The 26,220-nt window shown below is 41.5% G+C and overlaps 1 protein-coding gene across 2 annotated transcripts in view; it reads left to right on the forward strand.

Moving 5' to 3' along the window:
* LOC306968938 (RNA binding protein fox-1 homolog 3-like) overlaps nucleotides 1–26,220 on the forward strand; it is a 1,481,628-nt gene that overhangs the window by 161,729 nt on the left and 1,293,679 nt on the right. For both annotated transcript variants that reach the window (XM_079564526.1, XM_079564524.1), the window contains exon 2: nucleotides 12,412–12,577. The gene's annotated coding sequence lies outside the window, so the exon portion shown is untranslated. The remainder of the gene's footprint in view (nucleotides 1–12,411; nucleotides 12,578–26,220) is intronic.

Below are 26,220 nucleotides of genomic sequence, written 5' to 3' on the forward strand. Positions count from 1 at the left end.
ATGAATCTGTTTGCAGCAGCAGCAAACAAGGCCCTGGGGCCCAGACTGATATCCCAGTGCATGAAAAGCACAGACTAATTCTATGTGCATAAAGAATGAGATCAGCTGAACATCCTGAACGACCAGGTTATTCCATCATTGGATTTTCTTCTTACCTGATCTTGCATATTCCAAGATGATAATGCCAGGATTCATCGGGCTCACATTGTGAAAGAGTGGTTCAGGGAGCATGAGATGGATTGTCCAACACAGAGTCCAGGTCTGAACCCCATTGAGAACAAAGAAGAACAAACCAGCTGTTGTTGTTGTAAATCTGTTTTAAGGAATTATTGCACGGAGAGTTAACTTTATGGACTAATTGTCTTTTAATATTTTGTTTTTCTTATCCAAACGGACCTTGATTGCGTCTGTTATAAATAAAGAATGAGTAACCAAGTAAACCCCTCTTAATTAGATGTGTATTTATTCAGGCTGTTGCTAAAAGATCAGAGGGCTTTAATACAAAGCTGGTTGAACATGTCCTGGATTAGTTCTCTGACAAACCCAGACATGGAGCTTCTGGATAAGTGCTACTACAAAGCGTGTTGTCAGTCGGTTTAGTTCACCCTGGGTTTCAGTGACAAGCAGCCAATCACGGATGTGACTAGGGACTATTAAACAATATCAGTATGGTTTAAAATAAATAAATAAATAAATAAATAAAGTTTACTGGTGATTAAAATAAAAGCATCAAAAGCAGGTTCCAAAAATACATATCTGTAGAGACCAAGTTTTTATGCTCATTGGTCCAAGGGCAGCATTAAAGCAGAACTAAGTAACGTGTTTACCTTAATAAATCCTTTCCGTAGTCCCTTTGGGGGTAATACAAGTGTTAATGGGATGATTGGGGGGTCTTTCATCTCCCCCCGGTAACTCTGGCCAGAAAACCACCTTTGCAACTTCCTTGCCTCCGGGTTGGAGGCCCCAATACACACTAATGGAATCATGAAGAAGAAGCTAACGGGCAAAGCTAACTGCTAGCGCCACTTAAACAGTATTTACAGCCAAGTTTGAATGAAAAAAAATGATCTCCATTGTGTAATTGGATGTACAATATCCCTCTCTCACTTTGTCTTTTCTGTCTGCGTAGTATTTACTCTCACGGAAAATTAATGAGTAAATAAACGCAACATGCTACGACACCTGGAGTGGCGCTTATGGCCTCTAGGGGCATGAGTTACTTAGTTCTGCTTTAAATGAAGTGACTTGGTTGTTTCAGCTCACATAAATGATACAAACAAAAAAGTAAATAGTCCTTTATGAAATATATGCACATTATTGTTCTGTTTAAGGTTCTAGACAACAAATATTTAGTATAGGCATCGAAAAGGTATTATTCAGGTATCAGTATCGAAAACCAGTACCGAAACCCAGCTTGAGAAGTGACACAGTTCATCTTAATATCAAAGTCTATCTCTAAACTCATGACAAATATATTGTACAGTATCATGAATGACATGTGTCTGAAACAAGCAGCACATAAGGACTTCAATATACAACTTAAATCTTTTATAAAGGAGTTCTCTCACCCCTGCTCAAGGTGCTTCCTCCTCTTCCCTTTCCAGTTTGGGTAGAATCTCTCCTCTGATTGGTCAAAGACCCGTTGTCTTATCTAAGCTGGGAACTAAACCTAGTCCAGAGCATGTTTCCATGGAGATCTACCTCGATGGGAACTAACCGACTAACCCTCTGATCCAGCTTCGTACTATACCCTTTGGTAGTTGCTGACTAAGACAACCCAGACAAGATGACAGCTGAAGAACTCACACAAAAGTATTTCCTCTTATGTATGTTGGCTGCTGCAGATCATGGCGATGTACTGTAAGTGAGGAGAGAGGAAGCCAAAGTGCTTAAAGTGATTACGATCTTAATGTTAAACCTTTTGCTCTTCAAAGTTAGATCCATCTCCTGGGTCATAATGATATTTTCCCAGCGCTGAGAGAGTCTGAAGACAGTGTGGAGTCCTCGGCACCGCTCTTGTGCCGGAGTGGCCTCTGCATCGATCTGCTGTGAAGTGGCTTAGTGCTTCCTCCAGTGTCAATACCTTCACCTTCACTCAATCCTCCGACAAAACACCACAGACCGCATCTGAGCAGCAGACCGGGCCACAACAGAGCCGGCAAATCCCGACTACAATGGGGGCAAGCCTTCCAGTGAGCTAATGCAGAAACTGACCAAATTACATTACATTACGGTATATGTGTAGCTTGGGGTTTTGTAAGACTAACAGTGGTGAACAGAGGCTAGTTTGGATCAAAGTCACAGATTTTTTTCTAGATTCGGAGATAATCAGTGTTTTGTCAAACACTCTCCTTTCTGATTTAACTCCCGTCTCCAACTCTCTCCTCTGGCACTAACGCTATGGGAAGAGGCAAATGCCTAAATATATTCATTTCAAGTCAATTTTCAACGACAACATTGTTGACATGTGTTGAAACACCGTGTGTTATTGATCGATTGAAGACTTTAACAGGATGTTTCTCAGCCGTCCTTGGACTGATTTTAACCATTTAAAAACTCAAAGAAATGTTAAAATCTACTGTTTCGATCTTTCCATGAGCCGCTCTGATTTGTCAAACGCGTTCCAGTTGGGTTTACAGCTGTTTGCTACACAACACCACACCCCCTCAGACTAAAAAGAAAGGAAAAGAAACACATTATTATGTAAAATGTCCAGATCGTGACACACTTCACAAGTTTTTGATCGTCATTTATTTCACTTCTGTTCATCACAGACCAAAAAACACACACACGGTGTATTAGAGTGTCTAGTTTCATAATAATAACCCCTTTAAACGTTTTTAAAGGGACTATACAGAGTTTAAAAATGTTAAAATTCTGTATTTTCCTCCCCTACATGTTCCAGCCATGTCTTAATGTGTAGAATGAGCTCAGACCTGTTTAACCACAACTGCCTCTAAAATCCTGCACTGTCAGTCAAAAAGTTGTTTTGAGCATAATATAGAAGGTGCAGTTACACATATGACCTGAGGTGGCAGTAGTGAGTATAAAATAGCAAACTTGCATCTAGCCCCTTTAAGTTTTTGCAGGGTTTTTTGCACTCAATGTGTTCAGAAAACTTATAATTGTTTTTTAAATGTGTGTCTTTTCTTGTCGCACTGAATGAAAAGTGCGTTACAAATTAAATGCATTATCATTATTATTATCACTAATTGTGAAACTGCATTGTTTAAGCTAAACACAAAGCAACAGAAGTTAAAACTCTCTTAATTGCCTCCTTTGGGAATGATCCATATTTACTTGGTTTATTTTCAGATTGTAATACACCCCTGATATTTTATGCCAGAGCTTTAAAGACAATACAGCATATTTTCAGAGTTTATTAGTCTAAACATCTGAATGAATACTGCTAATTATTAGGTTTGTAGGATTTTTCACAAAGAAACAAACACTTTAAATGATGTACATTCTTCCTGCTGGTTATAAGTGGCGGTTTAATGCGTTTAACTCCACCACCCATTTGTTTGATGAGGCAGACCGCGCATTAAAATGCCGGCCGCGCTCCTCAGATACTGGGACAACACGGCTTTGATTGTCTCCATATCAGGGTTAGATGGATACGGCGACGGCGTCTGATTAAAAAAACATACCAGTGCAAGGTGACCAGATACCGCAGCGATAAGCGAAAAATCCCCCAACAGAAACCAATGGCATCGATACAGCGCCGTCTCCCCCCGTGAGCAATGACAGATCAGACATCAGCGTCGGCTTTTGTCATGGAGATATTGCTAACGGTGCACTGTGATGGTTTCGGCTCGGAGGTCAGCCGAGCCAGGACACACACAGGTTCATAATAATTCATGTTACCGTGGACATGTTAAAGCAGCGCTAAGTAACTTGTTTACCGTAATAAATCCTTTCCGTTGTCCCTCTGGGGGTAATACAAGTGTTAATGGGATGATTGGGGTCTTTCATCTCCCCCTGATGTCTCTAGGCCAGAAAACCACAATTGCAGCTTTCCTTGCTCCGACCCGGATCCCCAATACACACTAATGCAATCACGAAGATGAAGATGACAGGCTAACGGGCAAAGCTAACTATGGGCTAGCACCACTTACACAGTATTTACAGCCAAGTTTGAGTGAATAAAATGACCTCCATTGTGTAATTGGATGGACAATATCCCTCTCTCCCTTTGTCTTTTAGGGGCATGAGTTACTTAGTTCTGCTTTAACAAACTGAACACAAACAGTCTCTTTCATCTATTCGCATTAAGGCATGAAACGACACCAGTTTGGCTTCACCGGTATTAAAAAAAATCTAAGTATCGAAAGCAGGAACCGGAAAAATGTTATATTTTTAGATCCAAGTTTTGATGCTGTTGACCCAGGGACATAATTAAAGGAAGTGATATGGTTGTTAAAATAAACGTAATGCTTTATAATGCCTTTTTAATGCCTTGCCATGAATCTAAAAAATCACAGAATATTTCATTTAGTATAATTTGTAGATATTCGATCGAACAGGAGAATTAGGGGAAATGTTGATATTCAAAGCCGAATTGGATGCAAAAGGTTGTGTACAATTTCAGCCAAAACTGCAGCGGAATTTGTTTCAGTCCATAGTTTTTGTGTAAAAGACAAAATCACAAGAAATAGACGTTTAGATGTAGATTTAGATCTAATGCCAGTTTGAATCCAATTTAATCCCTTCATGCCTTAAATTTGACATAATTCATTTATTGACTTTTAATTCCTCATAGAAAATGCAGATTATTGTTTTGTTTTCTGGTTCGAGATTAGATATATCACTCAGGCATCGGTATCGAAAACCAACTATTGTTAAAGTACTGGAATTTAAAAAAATAAAATAACGATACTCAGCCCTAATCAGCATGCCAGTAGATGATGGTATTGTAAAGAACACACTTTGAAAGGATCCAGTGATGGATTATGGGCTTCCATGATCGCTTCAGCAGCAGAAGAAGAAACGACCAAAGTGAAGAAATTGCGTGAATGCTTAGTTTTCCCCTCATTCCTCTGTTTGATTGAATGTTTGCACCAATTTTCTGCACATGAAATCTATGTTATTCGTGCATTAAAAAGCATTGATTTGGACTTTGCTGCTGCCATTATAAACCCTGAATAATGAAAAACTAAACACATATTGGAGCTTGTGTTACCTCCAAACAAGTCCGGATCCACATTCTGAACTGAAGCCATTCTAACTCCTGTAGGTAATCCTTTATGGCGGTGTTGGACTTAGAGGTCACCAGAGCATAGACATAAATTTCTAGAGCACTCATGTTGGTTAATTCACGGCGCGTCGGCTCTGGAGGAAAAAAAAAAAGAAAAAAAAAGGGGGGTCACCTCCGGCAGGCTCTTTACGGCTTCGCTGAGGGTTTATAGACGAACAATATCAGAATGAGAATGACTTCTTTACATTCGCCGTACGAGGCCATAGGGAAGGAGCCGTGAAACTGGGAGGAGGGATAATGCAGTCAAATGGAAACTGCAGTTTTAATGGTCGCAACTATCAAATCGCAAAGGCAGGAGTTATTTAGGGAGAGATAAAAAGTGCTCAACCACAAAATACGACGTCCTACTGCTTTAAATGCAGCTAAACCCATAAACTTCTATATACTGAACCTTGTTAAGAGTATACATCACTACACTGTGTTAAAGTGCACTATTGATGCAAGGTGCACATTGTGTTTTTTAAATGACCAGGGAGGTTAGACTGTCATCACCTAAACGTCACCCAAACAGTTCAGTTCAGCTTCTCGAAGGCCTTGTGTATGAAACTGTTCTTCAGTCGACTGGACCTGGCCCGTAGATTCCGGAGTCTCCTCCCTGAAGGCATTACCTTGAAGAGACTGTGTGATGGGTGCGAAGGGTGAGACGGTGAAGTACATGTCCTTATTGGAGGGGAGAGGGGCTCCACAGATCTTCTCCTCTGCTCTCACAATGCGCTGGAGGCTCCTTCCGCAGGAGGCAGTGCTGGTGCCGTGCCACACAGTGATGGAGCTGGTCAGGATCCTCTCTATAGTCCCTCTGTAGAAGAACCACACAGTGATGGGGCTGGTCAGGATCCTCTCTATAGTCCCTCTGTAGAAGAACCACACAGTGATGGAGCTGGTCAGGATGCTCTCTATAGTCCCTCTGTAGAAGAACCACACAGTGAAGGAGCTGGTCAGGATGCTCTCTATAGTCCCTCTGTAGAAGAACCACACAGTGATGGAGCTGGTCAGGATGCTCTCTATAGTCCCTCTGTAGAAGAACCACACAGTAATGGAGCTGGTCAGGATGCTCTCTATAGTCCCTCTATAGAAGAACCACACAGTGTAGAAGTTGCACATAACGGAGGCTGGGGCTCTTCTTAACTTGCTGAGAAAGTAGAGTCACTGATTTCTTTTCTTGACCAGTGATGTAGTGTGCATGGTCCAGGAGAGCTTCTCTGCGATGTGCACACCCAGGAACTTAGTGCTGGTCACCTCTCCACTGCAGCACCGTTGATTGTTAGAGGAGCATGCTGGACCCACGCTCTTCGAAAGTCCACAACAATCTCTTCAATGTCTTCTCCACATTTACAGAGAGATTGTTCTGTGTGCACCATATAGCCAGACTGCTCACCTCACTCCTGTAGTTTGACCCGTCTCTTTTGCTGATGAAGCCCACCACTGTTGTGTCATCTGCAAACTTGATGAAGAGGTTTGAGTCGCACTTTGGAGTGCAGGCATTGGTCAGCAGAGTGAACAGGAGGGGGCTCAGCACACAGCCTTGGGGAGCCCCCGTGTTCAGTGTGATGGTTCTGAAGGTTCATGGCTGGTGTAAACAGATTGGGGGGTTTTGAAGGACAAGAATGCCCCCAAATGCTTTTTTCTGTGCTTATATCTGTGCTTATATCTGTGCTTATTTCATATTTAATATTGGTAACACTTTACATTACGGGCCGGTAAGTCCGTGATACTTATAGTGGTAATTACTAGTAATGACAGTGGTACTTACAGTGGAAATTACAGGATAATTACTAGCTTATTATTGTGGTACTAAAAGTCATGATTACTAGTCTTTAGGGTTCGGGGCTAGGGGTTAGGGAGACACAGAGTTACCACTGTATCTCTCATTACTAAGAGATACAGTGGTAACCCCTAGTAATGAAGGTCATACTTCTATGTACTTGGGTACTTTAAATGATAGTTTCTAGTAGTTTCAGTGATACATCTATGGTACTTATTGGTAATTCAAGAATACTACAGCAGCAATTCATAAGTAGTAAATGTGGTACTTCTACATACAGATGTCATTTCTAGGATCGTGTATATACTATACTACAAAACAACATAAAACAGCATTAGGGAAACCAAGAAGTACAACCTTCATTACTAAAAGTTACCACTGTATCTAGAAGTCCAACCAGAAGTACCTAGAATTACCACTGTAATTACCACCATAAGTACCATTGTATGTACCACTGTAAGTACCACCGCAAGTACCACTTTAAGAACCACAATAAGTACCTAGAATTACCAGTGTAAATGCCACCATAAGTACCACTGTAGGTACCAAGGACTTACTGGCCTGTAATGTAAAGTGTTACCTTAATATTGTTACCTGCAATGCGCAATCCATCCACCAGGGGTTCCTGCAGAAGCCTTAGCACCCTGGGTTCCCATGGCCTTGGGTGAAAACATTGAAAATATATATTAAAAATGATCTAATACTGTGCATTTCTCTAAAACATTCTTCTCTCTTTTGTAGCATAGCGGCAGATTGCAGGTTCAGTGAATATGCCTGTTTGTCTGAGCCGTGGCCCGACGCCCGCATTCTCGCCCTGAAATACTGCCCTTTATTCACATCAGTCGCAATTGAAACTTTGCTTTTCTTCCTCTTCTTACCACAACTTTATCAGCAGAAAATGACCCTGCGTCGATTTCTTGGTTCTGCTGATGCCCTGGTGTTGAATAAACACAGGCGCCTTTGTTACTTGTCATTTGCAAACACATTTCTCCATGAAAATATGTGATTTCAGAAAAAAGGTGCGCGAGGGAAAGCGCGGGAGAACAAGGTCAATGAAACCGTTGGTGGAAATAACAAAACTGACTGAGAAATGGGAGAAAATCTGTGTGAATGTGACAAAAGCGTTACAGTTCCCTGGTTTTGTACAACGGCATCCAGCTCTATTGTCTTTGCACACAAACATCTCTATTGTTGCTGAATAACTTTACTCAAATACATTCACTGTCACTGTCATTAGGCAAGACACTTCACCCATATGTCTGTGTGAATGTGATGTTTGAGTGAGTGGTTGGTTGAGCCAATGATGCTCTTCAGTCAAGATCTTTTACTAGAAATGGGGGAGTGGGTGATATGAAACATTGACTTTCTAGACCTTGCATGAATATGTTACAATGTTCCCTCAATAAAAACTTCGCTGGAGTTGAGTTTTGAGCCACTGCCGCATCTTCCACAGAAACTAATCGAAGTGCGGCGATGCCAGTTTGTGTGATGCGTCTTCTGTTTACTCCAATCTCCTCCAGTTTTAAACAAGGCTAAGAAACACATATTTGGTGCCAAAATAACCAAAACAAGGGCAGTGTGTAATGCTTTTTCGTCACAAGAAGAAGGTCCCAGGCTGTGTTCATGGACCTGTGGGGCCTTTCAGTGGAGTTTGTTCTCCCTGTGGGACTGGTCCACCAAACGATGGTGCGCCACTGCTTTCACCGGTCGAGGGCGTTGCTGAGAAAAAAAATAAGGGGGTCAGTGGAGGCCTTGTGTACAAGACATACCTGCCAAGTGTCCTGTTTTGGCTGGTTAGGGTTAACCCTAGCCCCTAACCCTAACCATATTTAACCCCTCTTTCCCGCCATCCTCCCCTATCAGTATTAGCCCATAAATCTCTTGTATTATAACAAAATAATAATAATAAAAGATTCCTCCGTGAGAAATGCCGTCTGCATTGGCCTGGGTGGCAGTGGTCGTGAGGTTACTGTTAAAGGAACAGGCTATTGCATACTGAGATATGTCCTTACCTGAGCTTCACCATGTTTGGAGCTATAGGAACATACTGGGAGAGCCCAAATGCTAACAACATCTTTGGTCTTTTTGAATGACTGAGGGCACACAGTTCTTCCATACTGTGATATGTTCTTACCTGAGCTTAGACGAGTTGATGCGTACCTGTCTGGTCGTTGTGCGTTGCGTGCCCGTGGAAGAGCGAGGTGGCTTCCAACTTCACCCCCGTTTGGAGCTATAGGGATACATTGGGAGAGGCCAAATGCTAACAACATCTTTGGTCTTTGTGCATGACTGAGGGCACACACATAGACCAGACAGGTACATATCAACTCGTCTAAGCTCAGGTAAGAACATATCTCAGTCTGTAAAAACGGAGGCCTGTTCCTTTAAGTGTCCCGTAAAGTGTAATTTACCCGAGCTTGGTTGTGGTGTCAGGAAGTTTCCCTTGATTTCAAATCCAAAACATGGTATGGTCCAAGCAGCACTAACTACAAAGAGCTTCTGCTGCTTCTTCTTCACTCTCCTCTTCTTTAGGCTACGTTAACATTGTTAGCGTAGCCTCGGACTCTCGGCTGGACAAACTTCAAACCATTTCTCCCACTGTGAGTTAAACACTGTCCGTGTCCAAGAGAGAAATATATCGATGGTCCCGCTCTAGCGCCAATATATAAAAGCGGGTCAAACTCCACAGAAACGTGATCAAAACAACAGCACGTGCCCCGCCTACATCCACCACCACCCATAGTAGCGGAAAATATTCCAGTCTGGTACGGTCTGTTAAAGGGAAAGCTTGGCAGGTATGAAGATTTCACACAGTGCCTCAGTCGGCGCTAAAGTCTGGCGTTTAGGAACACAAGATCTGACCCTGTATCTCCGTAGGTTTCCAGGGCCTCCGGTTTCCCCATCACTAAACACATGCGGCTCCCAGTTGAGGGTCAGAACTCGACTGAAAATGATATTCTGAGGAGAAAATCTCTGTGGGACTTTCCTGGTTTTATAAAAGTCAAATGAATAAAAGAGGACACCACCTCATGCTCTGATCATGTTGAAAAGGACACTGAATATGCAGCATTACTCAAACATCCAGATATGTTTTGCTTGAGGGAGCATCATTCCAACTTATTAAAAACTCCACAAAGTCGCTTTGGCCAAATGACAATCTGCCCGGTGTCATGAACATTAGCAGGTCACCGAAGTTAATGGTCGTTTTGTAGTTTGCTGAAATCCCCCGAAGTCCTTAAGCGTCGCTGGATCACATTTGGGCCACACAGAGGAGAGCAGGAGACGGACAGATGGGTCTAAATGAGCGTTTTGTGAGCGGAGTGCAGGCCTTTAGCTCAAAACGGGGCTGACAGAATCGTCCTGCGGGGATTCAGGTGGAGAGGGATGTGTTACCGACGCGTACGCTCAAATCAAACAGGAAAAGGAGTCATCTGGCTGTGGGGTTTGTTACAAGACATACATTCAATTCATATCGTTTGACATCTCTTTGGAGGGGGCACTTTATGGAACTTTTTCTATGATATCTGGAGTGGTATTTATGCGTCACTCCCAGTGATTTCAATAATCCTATTCATGTTGGTAGTTTCTACTTCTAAAACTGAAGCGCCCAAATGTTTTTTCCTGGATTTTGTCACGGAATAGATTGAACCTGGAAGACCAAAAACAGCCAACCCATTTTCAGGCATTCTGCTTGTGTTTGTTAACATGTGTTCATGATTAATTCTCTTTGCTGCCAGCAGAGGGTGCTCCAAGCAACAGACGAGTTGCCCTTTTAGTATTTCAACAAATTAATTTAGCCAAGTATTGAAAATAAGCATTGGAAATTGGGATGAAGGTTGACAGGCTGAACTAAGCTTTGGCAGAAAGTAGCACCACGATAGGCAGAAGTGTCATTGTGAACATAACTTTTCCCAAAAGTGCCAGCTCTCCTTATTCTCTGATAATTGCTACGAGATTTTTTACTAACAGCGCCATCTGCGCATTTGTTCATCAACGTGTTTCATGTGCAACGGTGTTTAACTGGGGGAAAAAACTGTTGGGAGAAAAGATAAAGTCCCGGTGATGTCACTGTCAGTCACTCAGACCAGGGAGCTATAGGCACAGACTGCAGTGCCTCATGTAAGGAAGTTAGTCAGTAAGTGCTTTATTTGTCATTGTGCAACCGTACAATGAAATAGCGTTCAGGTGTTTGTCCTGAGCCGCTGTAACTGAGCCCCACTGCCATTGTGGGTCAACCTGACCAGCTTGTTTTTGGAGGGAGAGGAAACTGTAGCACCAGGGGGAAACCTGGCTGACTGCCTTCAGTCTCCTCTGATCCTCGGAAACGGTGCAACGTCTCCTGGGTTTGTCCCTGTTTCAGAGCGTGGTGTCCTGCACTGGTCAGCTCCAACTCCTCCTTCCTCTTCCTCCTCCACAGCTCCCTCCGCTCCACAACAGTCTTCCACCATCTTCTGGGAAGAGCTAAGCAGTTTATCTGTTTTATTCTCCAGAGAACAAACATTAACCAGAACAATAGAAGGCATATGTGGCTTAGCTGTGAGTCTCACCCGGATACCTCCTTGTTTGTCCCTTTGTTTCCTGTAGCTCCTCTTGTGACGCCTCCTCTGTGCTGTAGGTGTGGCTCTTGGTGCCTCTTCACTGACTCAGAAGAAGAAATTTGTAGCTCTCAAATGGGTTTAGCTCATAAGCTAGCTGTTTGTTTACTCAGGACCGTTATGGACTGTTTGCAGTAAACACATCCACCGATCCCCACAAAAACACGGCAAAGACGTATAAAAGTATCCAGTAAAACAATGTGGAGCACGGAAACCACAAATGCAGTTCGCAGAAAAAGGCAAATAAATGCAGCTCCATGTCAACTGTCTGATGAACTTCTTTCTCCCATTTTCGTCTCGTCAACGCAAACTCATAAACATCTTGTCATGTTTTAGTCTCCAAAGAGCTATTTTTACCTCACCACTGTTACGTTATCATCGTTTAAAAAAAAGGTGCATCTACGTAATGACGTCGTTATTGTCTTTGTTGATGAAAAAGGTGAACGTACCCCTAATTTGCCCTTATACCCGCTCTCCAAAGCTTCAAGTAATTATTCTACTAATACATTTATGTGCAGTACATGAGTAGCTAATGTAAATACCCAGGTACCAGGTAAAAAAAAAGAAAAATTCTTATTTATGCTTGGAAGCCCTTTTCAAAAACATTGTGTCTGATGTCTGCAGCGGTCAACCATGAGCCAAACATTTTACCCCATGCCCTTTTATCACCTCTAAACCCGCTCATTCGTCCCCTCCCTCCAAGCCATAAAACATCAATTTTTCATTCTGTTTTGGTCTCTGTTTTGGGGGATTCCCTCGTGGATATTTACTCTTCTCTTCTCCTTTCTATCTCACAGCTCACGGATCATAATTGGTCTTGGGGAAGAAAAAAAGAAAAAAAAGAAAGAGAGCGAAAGCACGCGGAGAAGGTCAGCCAAGACTCCTGCCGCGGCGTCGAATCTAAACTCCACCGGACTAACCATCGCGGGACGGGGCCAGCGCCCGGCAGCCAGTGATTGACAGGTAGGAAATAATTCATGTCCGCAGCCCGCTGTATTATGGATAAGCACCTGCCAGGAGGACTCTATGATCGTACATGGGCCGCTGTGCTGTGATTACTGTAACACCCCTGATAGTTTGACCAACTTCAGAAGCTGCAAATGTTCCTGTTTCCAGTTTGAAGCTGCTTGACCTCTTTTGGATTGCATTTGTATATTTTAGGAGCTTTGAAAATTGTGTCGAGAGCATCAGAGAAGTCTAGAAATGCCTGGTGTGAATATAATTTCAAGTCAAGAACAATGACACTGTAGAGCAGGTATGGACAAGGTTTTTGACACATGGGTCACATTGGGTTTCTGAACTTGCCAGAGGGGCTGGTTGAGTCATGATTTGGTGCATTTTAAATGAGTCAGTGAAAACATTGGCGTTGTTCACCCTTTATGGAGCTTGGTCATGTTTTCCGGTCAGATGGAAGGGCTAGTCGGGCCGCTAAAGTCCGTCAACCCACCAGACGTCTCTTGGTGCTCCTGTTAGCTGATGAGTTCGATGAGTTTCCTGATTGGTTGCTGCAGCAGTATTACTCAAAAATCTCAAGCAACAATCAGAAATATCAGTGTTTGTTGTTGTTTCAATCAGTTTTGGATGCTCCAGTTTGTCGTAACTCAATCGCACTGGCTTGGGGTGAGTGGTTCCTTGATGTAAAAGAGCTTTGAGTATCTGATGCAGGTTGTCTGGCCAGCCATCCACTCCTGCTTTTTTGCATCTGTTCAAAAGCAGGACGTCTGGAACTTTGCTAAGGGCGGATGAAATCTCGAAAGGTCTTATATTGATCCAATCACAGAGCACGTCCCGACAGGAACTGAATTAACCACTCGTGAAATATTCCTGTTCCTGTACACAATGTACAAACACAACAGTACATTGTGGAGGATACAGTTTCTGAGGCACATCTGGGTGTGTATTTTTTTTTACTATTAAACCGCCAACGCGTTTGGACCCTAAGGTCTTTGTCAAGGTAATGTAGCAGTACATTGATTGAAACAGCCGTTGCACATTTGTGTTAATTTCTCCTATGTTTAAAATCTGAACCGAGTTGCTAATGACTCCAAGTGTTTTTGTTGCAAAAAAGACAGATTGTTCACCTCTCCCGCAGAAGGTGTTCCAGGCATGTCCTATTGGGACAAGGCCTCGTGGAAGGCCCAGGACACGCTGGTGGGACTATGTCTCCCAGCTGGTCTGGTGTCGGCTCTGGGTCCCCCTAGAACAGCTGGAGGAGGTGTGCGTGGATTGGGAAGTCTGGGCATCTCTGCTGAGACTGCTGCCCCCGCGACCCAGCCCCGGATAAAGCGGAAGAAGATATACATTCATCTTCTTCTTCTTGTTGGATGGATGGAAGGATGGATTTGGCTCTGCTTTTCTGGACGATATCGGTTCAGTTCAATCTCTCCTCTGGCTACTGTTCCAATCATCTTTGTGTTTCTGCGTTGTGGTTTTCCAGTGTTCTTTCAATGGAATAAGCCTGTGCCGTCCAATCAGTTTCGGGTAAATCTTAAAACCTGTGTATCGAGGCGCTTTACAATCTCACCGCCGGTTAGAAATAACAGTCACGCGTTCAAACCTAACAAAAGTCACCTCTGTCGGATCTGAGCCGGTTAGAATTCCGCATCGCATCCATTTCACCAAAACGTACGGCTTTGAATGCAACACGTAAGGGCGTTCTTGAAGAAATCCCATATCACTCGCGCTTGTCTTTTTGGGGGAACATCTGACCTTGCGTTGAAGAGACATGAAACGGCTGTCAGTCAATCGGACGCGACGCCTTTGTTTTCCGCGCCGCGCGTCATCCTCTGGAGGAGCCGAGCCAAAGACAGAAAACACGCTGATTTTTTACGCTCCGGGCGAAATGCATGTCGGCCCCTTTTTCCACCCAACTCAGCATCGCCCCGGGGTAAGGTAGAAAGAAGGTGAACTCAAACTTTGCGAGGAAAAAAAAAAAGAAAACGCTTTTGAATGTAATCAATTTGTAGACTGGTTAGGCGGACATGTTGGAGCAGTCAAAGTTGGGTGCGACCTTTCCGAGTTTAACCTCCAAAAAGGCGTCTCCGTGGCCTTCACTGTCAAATATGAATAAAATAGGGCGCGACGGGGCCGGTGCAGCGGCAGCGGCGTTATAGGAGGAGGCATTAAAATGTATGAAAGTGAAAAAGGAGAAATCGTGGTTCTGCCGAGACATGCCCCAATCTGTCCCCTATTTTCCTGCAGACTGTGTGGCGCACATAGAGAGGGGAGAGCGGAGGCGGAGGGGCCGGGGGGAGAAAGGGCTGGAGACGGTGAGGAAAAAAACGACATGTTAATCAACTTTGGAAGGGAGGAAGCTTGGTTTGTTTCATGGCTGTGGACAACACCTTTGGGAAAGTGGTTTGGAACTGGACAGACTGCGATGCAAAGAGGTGCAAAGTTCCAAAGTCTCCCATCAGCCCTGGGTCTGTCCACAGCCTGTCCGTCCATGGGAGTGGGTCTTTCCTTCTTGAGGTCCTCCCCGAGGCTACTCTTCTCTCCCAGTGGGCTTTGGAGTATTTCCTTGCCACAGAGGAGGGGTTTAAAGACGTGACATTTGCACTCCAAAAATTTATATCTTGATTAGTTTATATGTCTCAAATTGAGCATTAAATTTGAGTTGTTTTGACTAGTTAAAGCAGTGCAGGTGTCGTAGCATGGTACAGTTTTTTACTCATTAATTGTCCGTGACAGTAAATACTACGCTGACAAAAGAGACAAACGGAGAGAGGGATATTGTGCATTCAATTACACAATGGAGTTTTTTTTTTTCACGCACACTTGGCTGTAAATACTGTTTAAGTGGCGCTAGCCCACAGTTAGCTTTGCCCGTTAGCCTGTTAGCCTCTTCTTCATGATTCCATTAGTGTGTATTGGGGCGTCCGACCCGGTGCAGAAAAGCTGCAAGGGTGGTTTTCTGGACAGGGACATCAGGGGGAGATGAAAGACCCCCCCCAATCATCCCATGAACTTGTATTACCCCCAGGAGGGACTATGAAAAGGATTTATTAAGGTAAACAAATTGCTTAGTTCTGCTTTAAGATTTGGTTGGGCATTTGACTGAGATCACTTCCTGTTTCTAACTCGATTCAATACACTTTGTCTTTATTTCAATACACTTATTTCAGGTGAATTTCTTCGCCAGTGGGGTTAAGGAAACTGTACTTGTCCCATCGGTGGTTTTACTTTATTATTTCAAGCGAGATTCACTTTAGGACCAGTCTGACGTGTCATCAAAGTAAACTTGGTCAGAAACAAATGTGAAAGAAAGTGAAAACAGCTCAAAACAAGATTAATATTCTCAAATCAAGTCATTTAAATCCATGTAGGATATTTAGTTTTAGTTCATTCATAGTTCACTGATTTAGTTTGGTGTAGCCCTGTGAGGAAACTTGTGTTGGTCTATTGGGCTATACCAAGAACCATTTTAGATACTTTTATTTAATTCAAAATTTCATAATGAATGCTTTTACTTTCGTTCATTTCAGAGCCAACTCCACTAATACTATATTATTACTATTGGAAAACCAGCAGTGTCAGCACTGATCATAGTCTTTGTAATAATGGTCTTTAATTTCAACTTTTACTGATGTGATTGTACATGACTGTGTTCAAAAGGATGGAGTGATTGGATGTTTGTCGTGTTTGTGTTTTTGGATGGATGGACGCATTTATATTGTATTATCCCCCTGCTCAGGGACTGCAGATGGAAACTACCTTAAACTATAATCTGATGTAAATATATCAATTACACACAGCAAAATACCAGGGCAAGCAAGAGGTAACCGGTGCTTGAGTGGGACCACCCTGGTACCGGGTGGCCAAAAATCTTGCTCTTTTAATGCACAGACCAGGACGCTCAAAGGCACTCCTCCAAATGTACAATGAAGAATGAGTTGCGCAGGAGGTGCTGGTGCTCGAAGGGCGCCCCCTTTTGGCAACAGCTTCCAAAATCCTGCTTCTTTTAACGCACAGACGAGGACACATTGAAATGTACTCACAGATGACAAAACAGTTAAGACACACAAGAAGGAAACTATATGTTTATGCATGCACGTACTGTCCATGTACAGGTATATATAAATATGGCAATGATGGTATTATATGGGGCAGCATCAGACGGCAGCAATAACCTGTTACCATTACATATTTAAGAACGCACAGTACAATGTAAGACAGTATTCTAAACCTGATTCTATACATCAGAAGGCTATGTAAACGTATTTCCTATGTTTGGTTATGGTTATGTATCTATATCCTAAACCATGTGTTGATTATGGTTATGCATATCTTAATTGTACCATAATGAGCTGGTCTCAGAGAACAAACCTCAATGTAAGCGGTTTGTAAATACGTTTAAAGGGGTAGGCATATATAAGCATTGTTTGCTTCAGCCTACTCCCTTTTGGGCATTATTGTGTTTCTTTTCTTTTTTTCTAACAACTTGCAGCTTGGATATGCTCAAATAAACTAAACTAAACATTCACCACCGCCACCGTTTTTTCACACTGAGATATGTTCTTACCTGAGCTTAGACGAGTTGATACGTACCTGTCTGGTCTGTGTGTGTGCCCATATTTGGAGCTATAGGAATATACTGGGAGAGGCTAAATGCTCACAACATCTTTGGTCTTTTTGCGTGACACATCAACTCATCTAAGCTCAGGTAATTTCTCAAACTGGAAGAAGTAAACAAGTATTTTTGAATAAAAGTTTTAAGACATTTACTTTGCAATGGCCTCTTTTTATGTATTTATGTACTGTATACATTGTCAGAAAAGTATCTCTTATGAAAGAGTCTCTTCCTCTGGGGTTAAAACAGAAGCACATGTGCATGACTGGTTGATGGTAATATGGCCTTTTTCTCTTGCAACATCAACCTGTAAATCTTCTGTGGATGATCATGCTCACATTTCCATACAGTGCCTTAATTGTCTTTATTTATTGCCTCAGCGCCGCATTAATTCATCCCCATTATTATAACAAACATGTCCGTGTCGAGTGGCTTCCTGTTCCTCTTCCCACACGTTTCCCGTTGGCCTAAACAGCCGAGTTTTTTCCCATCCCTCTTTAATGGAGCACTTGTTTATATTTCATCTAAATGCATATGGATCTTCCCTCCTTTAAAACAAATGGCTGTAATTAACTGACCTTTTGTGATTATTTATGATTGCACATTTGTACTGCACTAGCGCGCACAGACTCATTAGCGTTTCATCAGTCTCACTTAAGAGCAGTGCTGGGAACTTCCATTCAATTACTAATATTAAAACGAGCCGTACATCGTGAGTTGCTCCTGGCGCTGGATAAGATTCTTTTTTGAATTTGTGTTTATGTGTCTCCTTTCTCTCAGTAACAGAGTTTGACTTTTGATCTCTCGTAGTCTTGTGTGTGCATCTGAGGTGGACTCACAGATGTAAACTTGGATGAAGGCCTTTGCATGTGCTTTATGAAGTCCATAAACCTTCACCAGGCTAGTTTCTAGTAATTTCAGCACTCAAATTCCTCGCTAAACGCTTTAATCTCATGCTTTGGTGACGTGAAAATGAGTTTAGATGAGAGACAGGAGGATTAGCCAATCAGAGAATTGATTAGCGTTTTATTAATACCTGCATTAACATTTTATTAATACCATTGATTAGCATTTTATTAATACCTTGGATTAGCATTTTATTTATACCTTGGATTAGCATTTTATTAATACCATTGATTAGCACTTTATTCATACCATTGATTAGCATTTTATTAATACCCTGGATTAGCATTTTATTAATACCTTGGATTAGCATTTTATTAATACCCTGGATTAGCATTTTATTAATACCTTGGATTAGCATTTTATTTATACCTTGGATTAGCATTTTATTTATACCTTGGATTAGCATTTTATTTATACCTTGGATTAGCATTTTATTAATACCTTGGATTAGCATTTTATTAATACCTTGGATTAGCATTTTATTTATACTTTGGATTAGCATTTTATTAATACCTTGGATTAGCATTTTATTAATACCATCCTTGGATTAGCATTTTATTAATACCATTGATTAGCATTTTATTAATACCCTGGATTAGCATTTTATTAATACCTTGGATTAGCATTTTATTTATACCTTGGATTAGCATTTTATTAATACTATTGATTAGCACTTTATTCATACCATTGATTAGCATTTTATTAATACCATTGATTAGCATTTTATTAATACCCTGGATTAGCATTTTATTAATACCTTGGATTAGCATTTTATTTATACCTCGGATTAGCATTTTATTAATACTATTGATTAGCACTTTATTCATACCATTGATTAGCATTTTATTAATACCATTGATTAGCATTTTATTAATACCCTGGATTAGCATTTTATTAATACCTTGGATTAGCATTTTATTTATACCTTGGATTAGCATTTTATTAATACCATGGATTAGCATTTTATTTATACCTTGGATTAGCATTTTATTAATACCCTGGATTAGCATTTTATTAATACAATTGATTAGCATTTTATTAATACCTTGGATTAGCATTTTATTAATACCATATATTAGCACTTTATTAATACCTTGGATTAGCATTTTATTAATACCCTGGATTAGCATTTTATTAATACCTTGGATTAGCATTTTATTTATACCTTGGATTAGCATTTTATTAATACCTTGGATTAGCATTTTATTGAAACCCTGGATTAGCATTTTATTAATACCTTGGATTAGCATTTTATTTATACCTTGGATTAGCATTTTATTAATACCCTGGATTAGCATTTTATTTATACCTTGGATTAGCATTTTATTAATACCTTGGATTAGCATTTTATTTATACTTTGGATTAGCATTTTATTAATACCTTGGATTAGCACTTTATTAATACCATTGATTATCATTTTTTTTAATACCATCGATTATCATTTTTTAAAATACCATTGATTGGCATTTTATTAATACCCGGGATTAGCATTTTATTAATACCATCCTTGGATTAGCATTTTATTAATACCTTGGATTAGCATTTTATTAATACCATTGATTAGCATTTTATCAATACCCTGGATTAGCATTTTATTAATACCATCCTTGGATTAGCATTTTATTAATACCTTGGATTAGCATTTTATTAATACCATTGATTAGCATTTTATTAATACCTTGGATTAGCATCTAATTAATACCTTCGATTAGCATTTTATTAATACCATTTCATTAGCATCTTATTAATTATCATAAACTGCTTATTAATACCTTTAATCAACATTTTATTAATACCTTTAATTATCAGTTTATTAATACATTGGATTAGCATCTTATTCATGCCTTTTATTAGCAGCTAATACCATTTAGCAGCTTATTCTTTATTAAGTCGCCAAGCAGTCTCCGTGTGTGCGCGGTCTCAAGCAGTTGTGTTGCAAATATTATCTGTTGTCCTGAACCTGTGACGGCCCTGCACTGTCTCCAAGACCTGCCGGATACCAAGGAGACTCCATACGTCTCTTTGAGATCTCCTTGGTATCCGACAGGTCTTGGAGACAGTGCAGGGACGTCACAGAAACGTCTCACAGGTCAAGCCACAACTGCAGGCCTCTCGTTGACGATGCAGAGAAATCAAACTACCTGGAGACTCGCCTTAACTCCAGCTGCAGCTCGAGTCTCCAACTAGTCTCCAGGCCGGTGAGATAGGCCCCTTGTATGCGGACAATCAATCCGAGTCACGGAGACCCTCCTCCTTCAAGGCGCCACGTCAACCACCCATAAAGCCGCTGGGTGATTAGTTAGTTTGAGATATTTGTCAGATTTGGTTGAAAAGAAAATGTAACAAACAATGAACCAGTCTTTTGAACAGCTGTTTTTGTGAAAGGATCACAAAGGTTTGTCTCCAAGCCAAAAGCCCCATCATTACTCAACTATTCAACAACAACACTATAACACAGTTAAGACCTGAAAAGTCTGTAATTAGCGTATTATGTCCGCTTTAGTAAGTCCACCCTTCTCCACTGTCAGATGAGGCAGAGTGGCACATCATAAAGACGATAAGACGCTAACACAATTACTGCAGCGTGATTAAAAAAGGTTAAACAGGTGATCTATTACATTGATCTTAAATGCATTCGCAGCTAATTTAATTGAGCGCTGCGCTAATGCCGTACTTAAAATATGTCCCGTTAGCCGCGGCGGCGTGTAGCGGTTAATTATGGAGTAATTGTTGCAGCGTTTGGACAGTGGCTGCAAGAGCGAGGGTGATTTATTTTCTTCGCTGCTGTTCTGAGATAGGCTTTAATTACAGCGAATAGCCTTATCTCCAGTCACTAATCCGCACTTTGGACTCCCTCCTCAGTCGCCCCGTCGATACCATCAGAGTGGCAGGGGGGGGGGGGGGGGGGGGGGGCAGGAGAGAAGGAGGTGATCCCCCCAAAAAACCCGGAGTCAGGGCTCATTCAGGAAGTCTGACTCTGGACCAGATTGTGTTTAAGAGACATAATACCTTCACCTCAAAGGATGCCTCGCGAAACGCTCACAGCTATTGATTTTTTACACTGAGACACTGAAGAGGGATTGTTCTTTTTTCTCTTGTAAATATTTCAATATTAAATAAAACCAAACTGACTCTATTTGTGACACAATTTGGATAATGGAAACGTTTACATTTATGGGTTGGTTTCAACAACTCGTTTAGTCTTTGCATTAATCTTCTGAAGCACCCTTTATAGCAGGGGTCGGCAGGTTTGTGTTGTGGAGGGACGATTTTCATCAATGCCAAAACATCAAGGGCCTCACCATAGCAGCCTTAAGTAATTTTTATTTCTTTCGCAAATGCCAATGTTATACATCTGTGGTTCTCAAGTGGTGCGGCTTCGGGACCCACCGTTAACCCAGGATGACATGCCACGACCCAAATGAAACTGAAATTTTCCATATATCGTATAAATATTTGAGTCTATCCATCCTTTCACTTGGACCTGCCCCAATCACATCGCACCAGCCCCTTATGGCTCCTCCTGCAGGTGGTGGGTCCACAGAAGGACGGCCTCATGGTTCAAACCGGCCCTGTTGGTCTCTCATAAGGGGCTTCTGAACCGCTCTTTGTCTGACCCGTCACCTGTTTGCCCTGGGAGTAAATAATGTAAACAATGTAATAACTCCAATCAAATCAATCAATCTGAAGAAAGCTATGCCGAGACAACAAACACACCCCTTAAGGTTATCGCAGTAACTAAAACCTAGCCCTAGTCCCAAAAAGCCTTCTGGTTCGAAGCTCAGGGCTCCATTGGTGGGGAAAAACAAATACAAACACTCCTTAATACCTGTAGCCATCTCTATTCTAGTCCGAATTGCCTAAATTTAAAAGCTTCTTGAAAAAAAGCGTCAACACAGCAACAAAAACGAGAGCAACAAAACAGTAACAGAAGATTGAAGGCAATAACGTGAGGAAAACGATCTGTTTAGATCAATTTTGTAGCTTTCAAATGAGGCGTGACACTGACCTATAGATACAGACGGCAGCTCGTCATAGAAGGGGGCGTGGCCTCACCGAGGGGGAAAACAGAATCTTTTGGGAAACACAATTTTTCACTCTTTTTAGCCATTTCCTGGTGAAATATAAACTTATGTATCACATACAAATAAAGCCAAGTCTAAATCGGGTCCATATGGATGTTTATTCACAGCAGATTGTTTAGTAGAAGTGAAAAAAACGGCAGTCGTAACTAGTGCTAGCATTAGCATGCTGCTAACATGTAGCATCCATAGACTGTAAAAATAATGGTCGTCTTCTGCTCACTCCTCCCCGTTTACCAGAATGACCACGGCCGTGGGGGAATTCATGGAGGATTTACAGACTCCTCCTCCCCAGCTCTGACGAAGCATGTTCCTAAAAAGGACATACGGGCGGGATTTTCACCGTAGACTCGGCCCTTGCGTGACGTGTAGTTCGCGCTGCTCCAATGCTAACAGTCCGACCCTCATTAAGTACGAGATTTCAAAAATTCATATTACGAAAACCAGCCTGGTCTCATATATTGTGATTAACCCAGCGTTATCTCAGGAGGAATATCTAGCCTAGTCTAGGTTTGAAAAAATTTAAACCAGGCGTTAAAGTTGTTTTTAAGGTGTCTAAACTCCAATGCTTTTCAATGGGGGCCTAGTGGCGATATGGAGGTACTACAGCAATGGCGGAGCAAGGGCGGCCCCCAGGGTTGTGTTCATAAAGCAGGGCAGCCAGCGGCCATTGGTAGCATCACGTTATCATTCTCCGTTATTTATGTATTTATGGGCTGTTGAGCCACTTTGCTCCTCTCCATGTCTTTGTATCTTTATTCAGTAGAAAACTATATTCATAATGCAGTATTTGTTAAAGTAGTTTTTGAATAATTAGAGAAAGTTTAGATTTTTCTACAAATTGTTTTCCCCCTTAACTGTTTTCAAACATGACCATATATGGGCGACTCCAGAGATGCCGTCTGTATCTATAGGCTGTAAACTCTCCAGGCTTTTAGATTTGGGTAAAACTGTAGAAAATGTACTTGGTTAAGGCGGGGGTTAAGAGGTTAAACATATATGACCCCTTGGAGAGACACAGTGTTTAGTTTGTTGTAATATAATATCGTTCTACCTAAACAAATCTACACTGAAATTGCGATATTGCCGACCTCATTCTGATTCTTTATGGGGATAAGTTTGCAAACAACCTTGGCGCGCTAACGCTAATACCAACAGCCCTATTCATAAAGGGAATAAGAGACGCTTTACCATTTTTCATAATGTAGTTGAAGCCAGTTTTGTGTCAGCGAACATCTGCGGAGCGAAAAACCGGCGAATAAAGTTATCAAACACAGAAGGCCGCGCGTCAAATGAACTATAGGATTCCAAAATGGCTCCGAGCAAAACGGTGTCATCTCTGCGGCTCCGCACCCCCCCCCGTTTGTCATGAAGACGTTCCTCAGCTTTATTTAACCATATCGTGTGTTTGGAGCTGTCACCCTCGCGTTGCCAACAGTTTAATTAGTGAATTTTGACAGTGTTGAGTTGGCTCCGGTGTTTAATGCATATATTAAAAAGATGTTGTGGCGTTGGCGGATCGTTCAGGAGTGTCTGAGCTGCCAAACCAAATTATCTTCTGTCCTTGTTTACTACATCCGCAGAGATATACTGTAAAATACTGAGATTCAGACATATAGGAGGCGTTTTATTCTCCTGGTTTTATTTATATACAGTAGCGTTTGTGTTTTGCATTTTATTCCACCAGCGGCAGGAACGTTTTACATGTGATCTACTTTATTCTTTATGTGAAGCACAAAATCTGATTTATAAATGGTTGTTTTCTTCTATATCTGCAGACTTTTTTCAATATCAGTCGTCCTACTCGAATTATTCAACCTGTTACATATTTGCCATAGGCTTAGCAATTGTGCATTTCCAAATCTCAAAGCACATTGACTGTACAGCTTAGATGTGCCAGTGTGATACTACATTTGAAAGCCAAGACCTTCTAGTTTCTAAAACTGTGTGTAAGATCTGTGTGGGCGAAACACAACTTAAGTCACATTTGCTGTTCCTAAACCATAAGCATATCTTATTTCCCATAGTCCTCTCGTATTAGTATCATCTCGTAAATCTCCCGTATTATATTTTATCATGATTTTTTTTTTTGTATCACTTTAGATTAAGGTGTGCTCATTAAGTATTGATAAGCATTAGTTATCATTTTAGGTTAGGGTTATGGTTATAGGTTAAGGGTTGGCTATGAATAAGCGTATTATTAATAATAGTATGTTAACAGATATAAGTATAATAAGCATGTGTTAATACTTTACAAGCATATTATTAATACCTTATTAATACTTTATGAGCATGCCTTAATATAAAGCGTTACCTTTTTTATGACAAAAAATACCGTAAAGCTGCCTTAAAAGGGCTAGATGCAAGTTGGCCATTTTATACTCACTACTGCCACCTCAGGTCATATGTATAACTGCAGTCTCTATATTAAGCTTGTGCATGACGGCACTTCGGACCAGAAGTAACAACTTTTTGAGTGACAGTGCAGGATTTTAGAGGAAGTTGTGGTGAACAGGTCTGAGCTCATTCTACACAGGACATGGCTGAAACATGTAGGGGGAGGAAAATACTTGGTTTTAACATTTTTAAACTCTGTATAGTCCCTTTAAAGACTCTGTTTTATGGCACTTTTGCTTTTATATAAATGTGGCATTATTATTACAGTTTAAGGAACTCTACAAGTGATCAATGATCAGAGTTGAGTGATCAGAGTTCCTAAAACACCTGAAAGCTAAATAGCTATAAATGCACTTTGCCTCAGTTACTTGAATAAGTATACATATTAACAATAATAAATACATGTGTTGTTTCACTCATGTTTCTATCTAATTATTGAATAATAAAAAATAAAAAAAAAGTTTTGGGTTTTCATGCGATTGATTATTACAAACCTCTAATTAACTCGATTAAAATATTTTAATAGAGTCCCACCACTCATCACACTTGAGGATATTTTCTAGACAGATACGTAATGAACTAACGGTTATAGATGATGCATAGATACATACACTATTGATATAAAATAGCTGAACAAAATTCCAACTTCCTGATTCTCAAGTGATGTCACTCTAAGCCCCTCCCACCCCCTCCTCTTGCTCAGTTTCAATAAAGAGAAGAAAGTAGTGAAGTGAAGCTATGACGGGTGTTTTTATTTCACGATGAGAGGATTAAGCTGAGCAGGGGATCGAGAGGTAAGGAAAGGGTTAACCTCAGGAGGAGTTTTGGCAGCTGCCACCCGCGGGAAATGTGAAAGATTACTCAAAGATGCGAGACTGGCTCAAAACACAGCTCTAGGTTTTGTAACATGACTCATAAATGCCTGAATAAAGCATGATATAAGACCTTTATTGCAGTTTGATGTTTCCCCCCCGCCCCCCACATTTTGCAGTGCAGCCGCTCAGAAACACAGACCTCACAGAGAAACCTAAAATAACTGCTGACAGACTCGGCGTCGAGTGTGAAAAGATGCGGCGGTGGCGGCGGCTCAAACACGCGGCGCTTGGCCAGTGAAGTGGAAGTGCGCTCTGTTCCGGACGTCCTCCTCATGTTTTTATTTTTTATTTTAGTCCCGCTCATGTTCTTTCTGCCGCTTTCACACGCGATGACAGCGAGGGGCCGCCGCGTTCTGATTGGCTGAGCCGCGGTGATGCCTGTCAGCCTCGTAAACACGCGGCGAGGAGAGAGAGAGAGATGTCAGGACACGCCGCCGCTTACGCTGCACTGCAAAAGAAAAGAGTGTGCGTGATGGAAAGTGACTTTGAGGGGAGGCACAGGCAAACCTCGAAACAAATAAATCGCCTAATATTGACAATAACAGGGTTTCTGCGGGGCATTAAAAGCAGCAAAGTCTCTGCCACCTCCGATTGCCACCTCAATGGAGAAAACAACTGTTACATATTTGTCCCGACTTCCTGTGTGAGAAAAACGTTCCTTTCCCACACTTCTCACTGTCCCTGAATGCATCGTCCACACTGCCTCGCTCTTACCAAAACAACGTGCGGTTACAGTAGCGACACCACAGATAAGCGTTAAAGGGATATTTCAGGAT

Source organism: Gobius niger, assembly GCF_951799975.1.
Source record: "Gobius niger genome assembly, chromosome: 10".
Classification (NCBI taxonomy): Eukaryota; Metazoa; Chordata; class Actinopteri; order Gobiiformes; family Gobiidae; genus Gobius; species Gobius niger.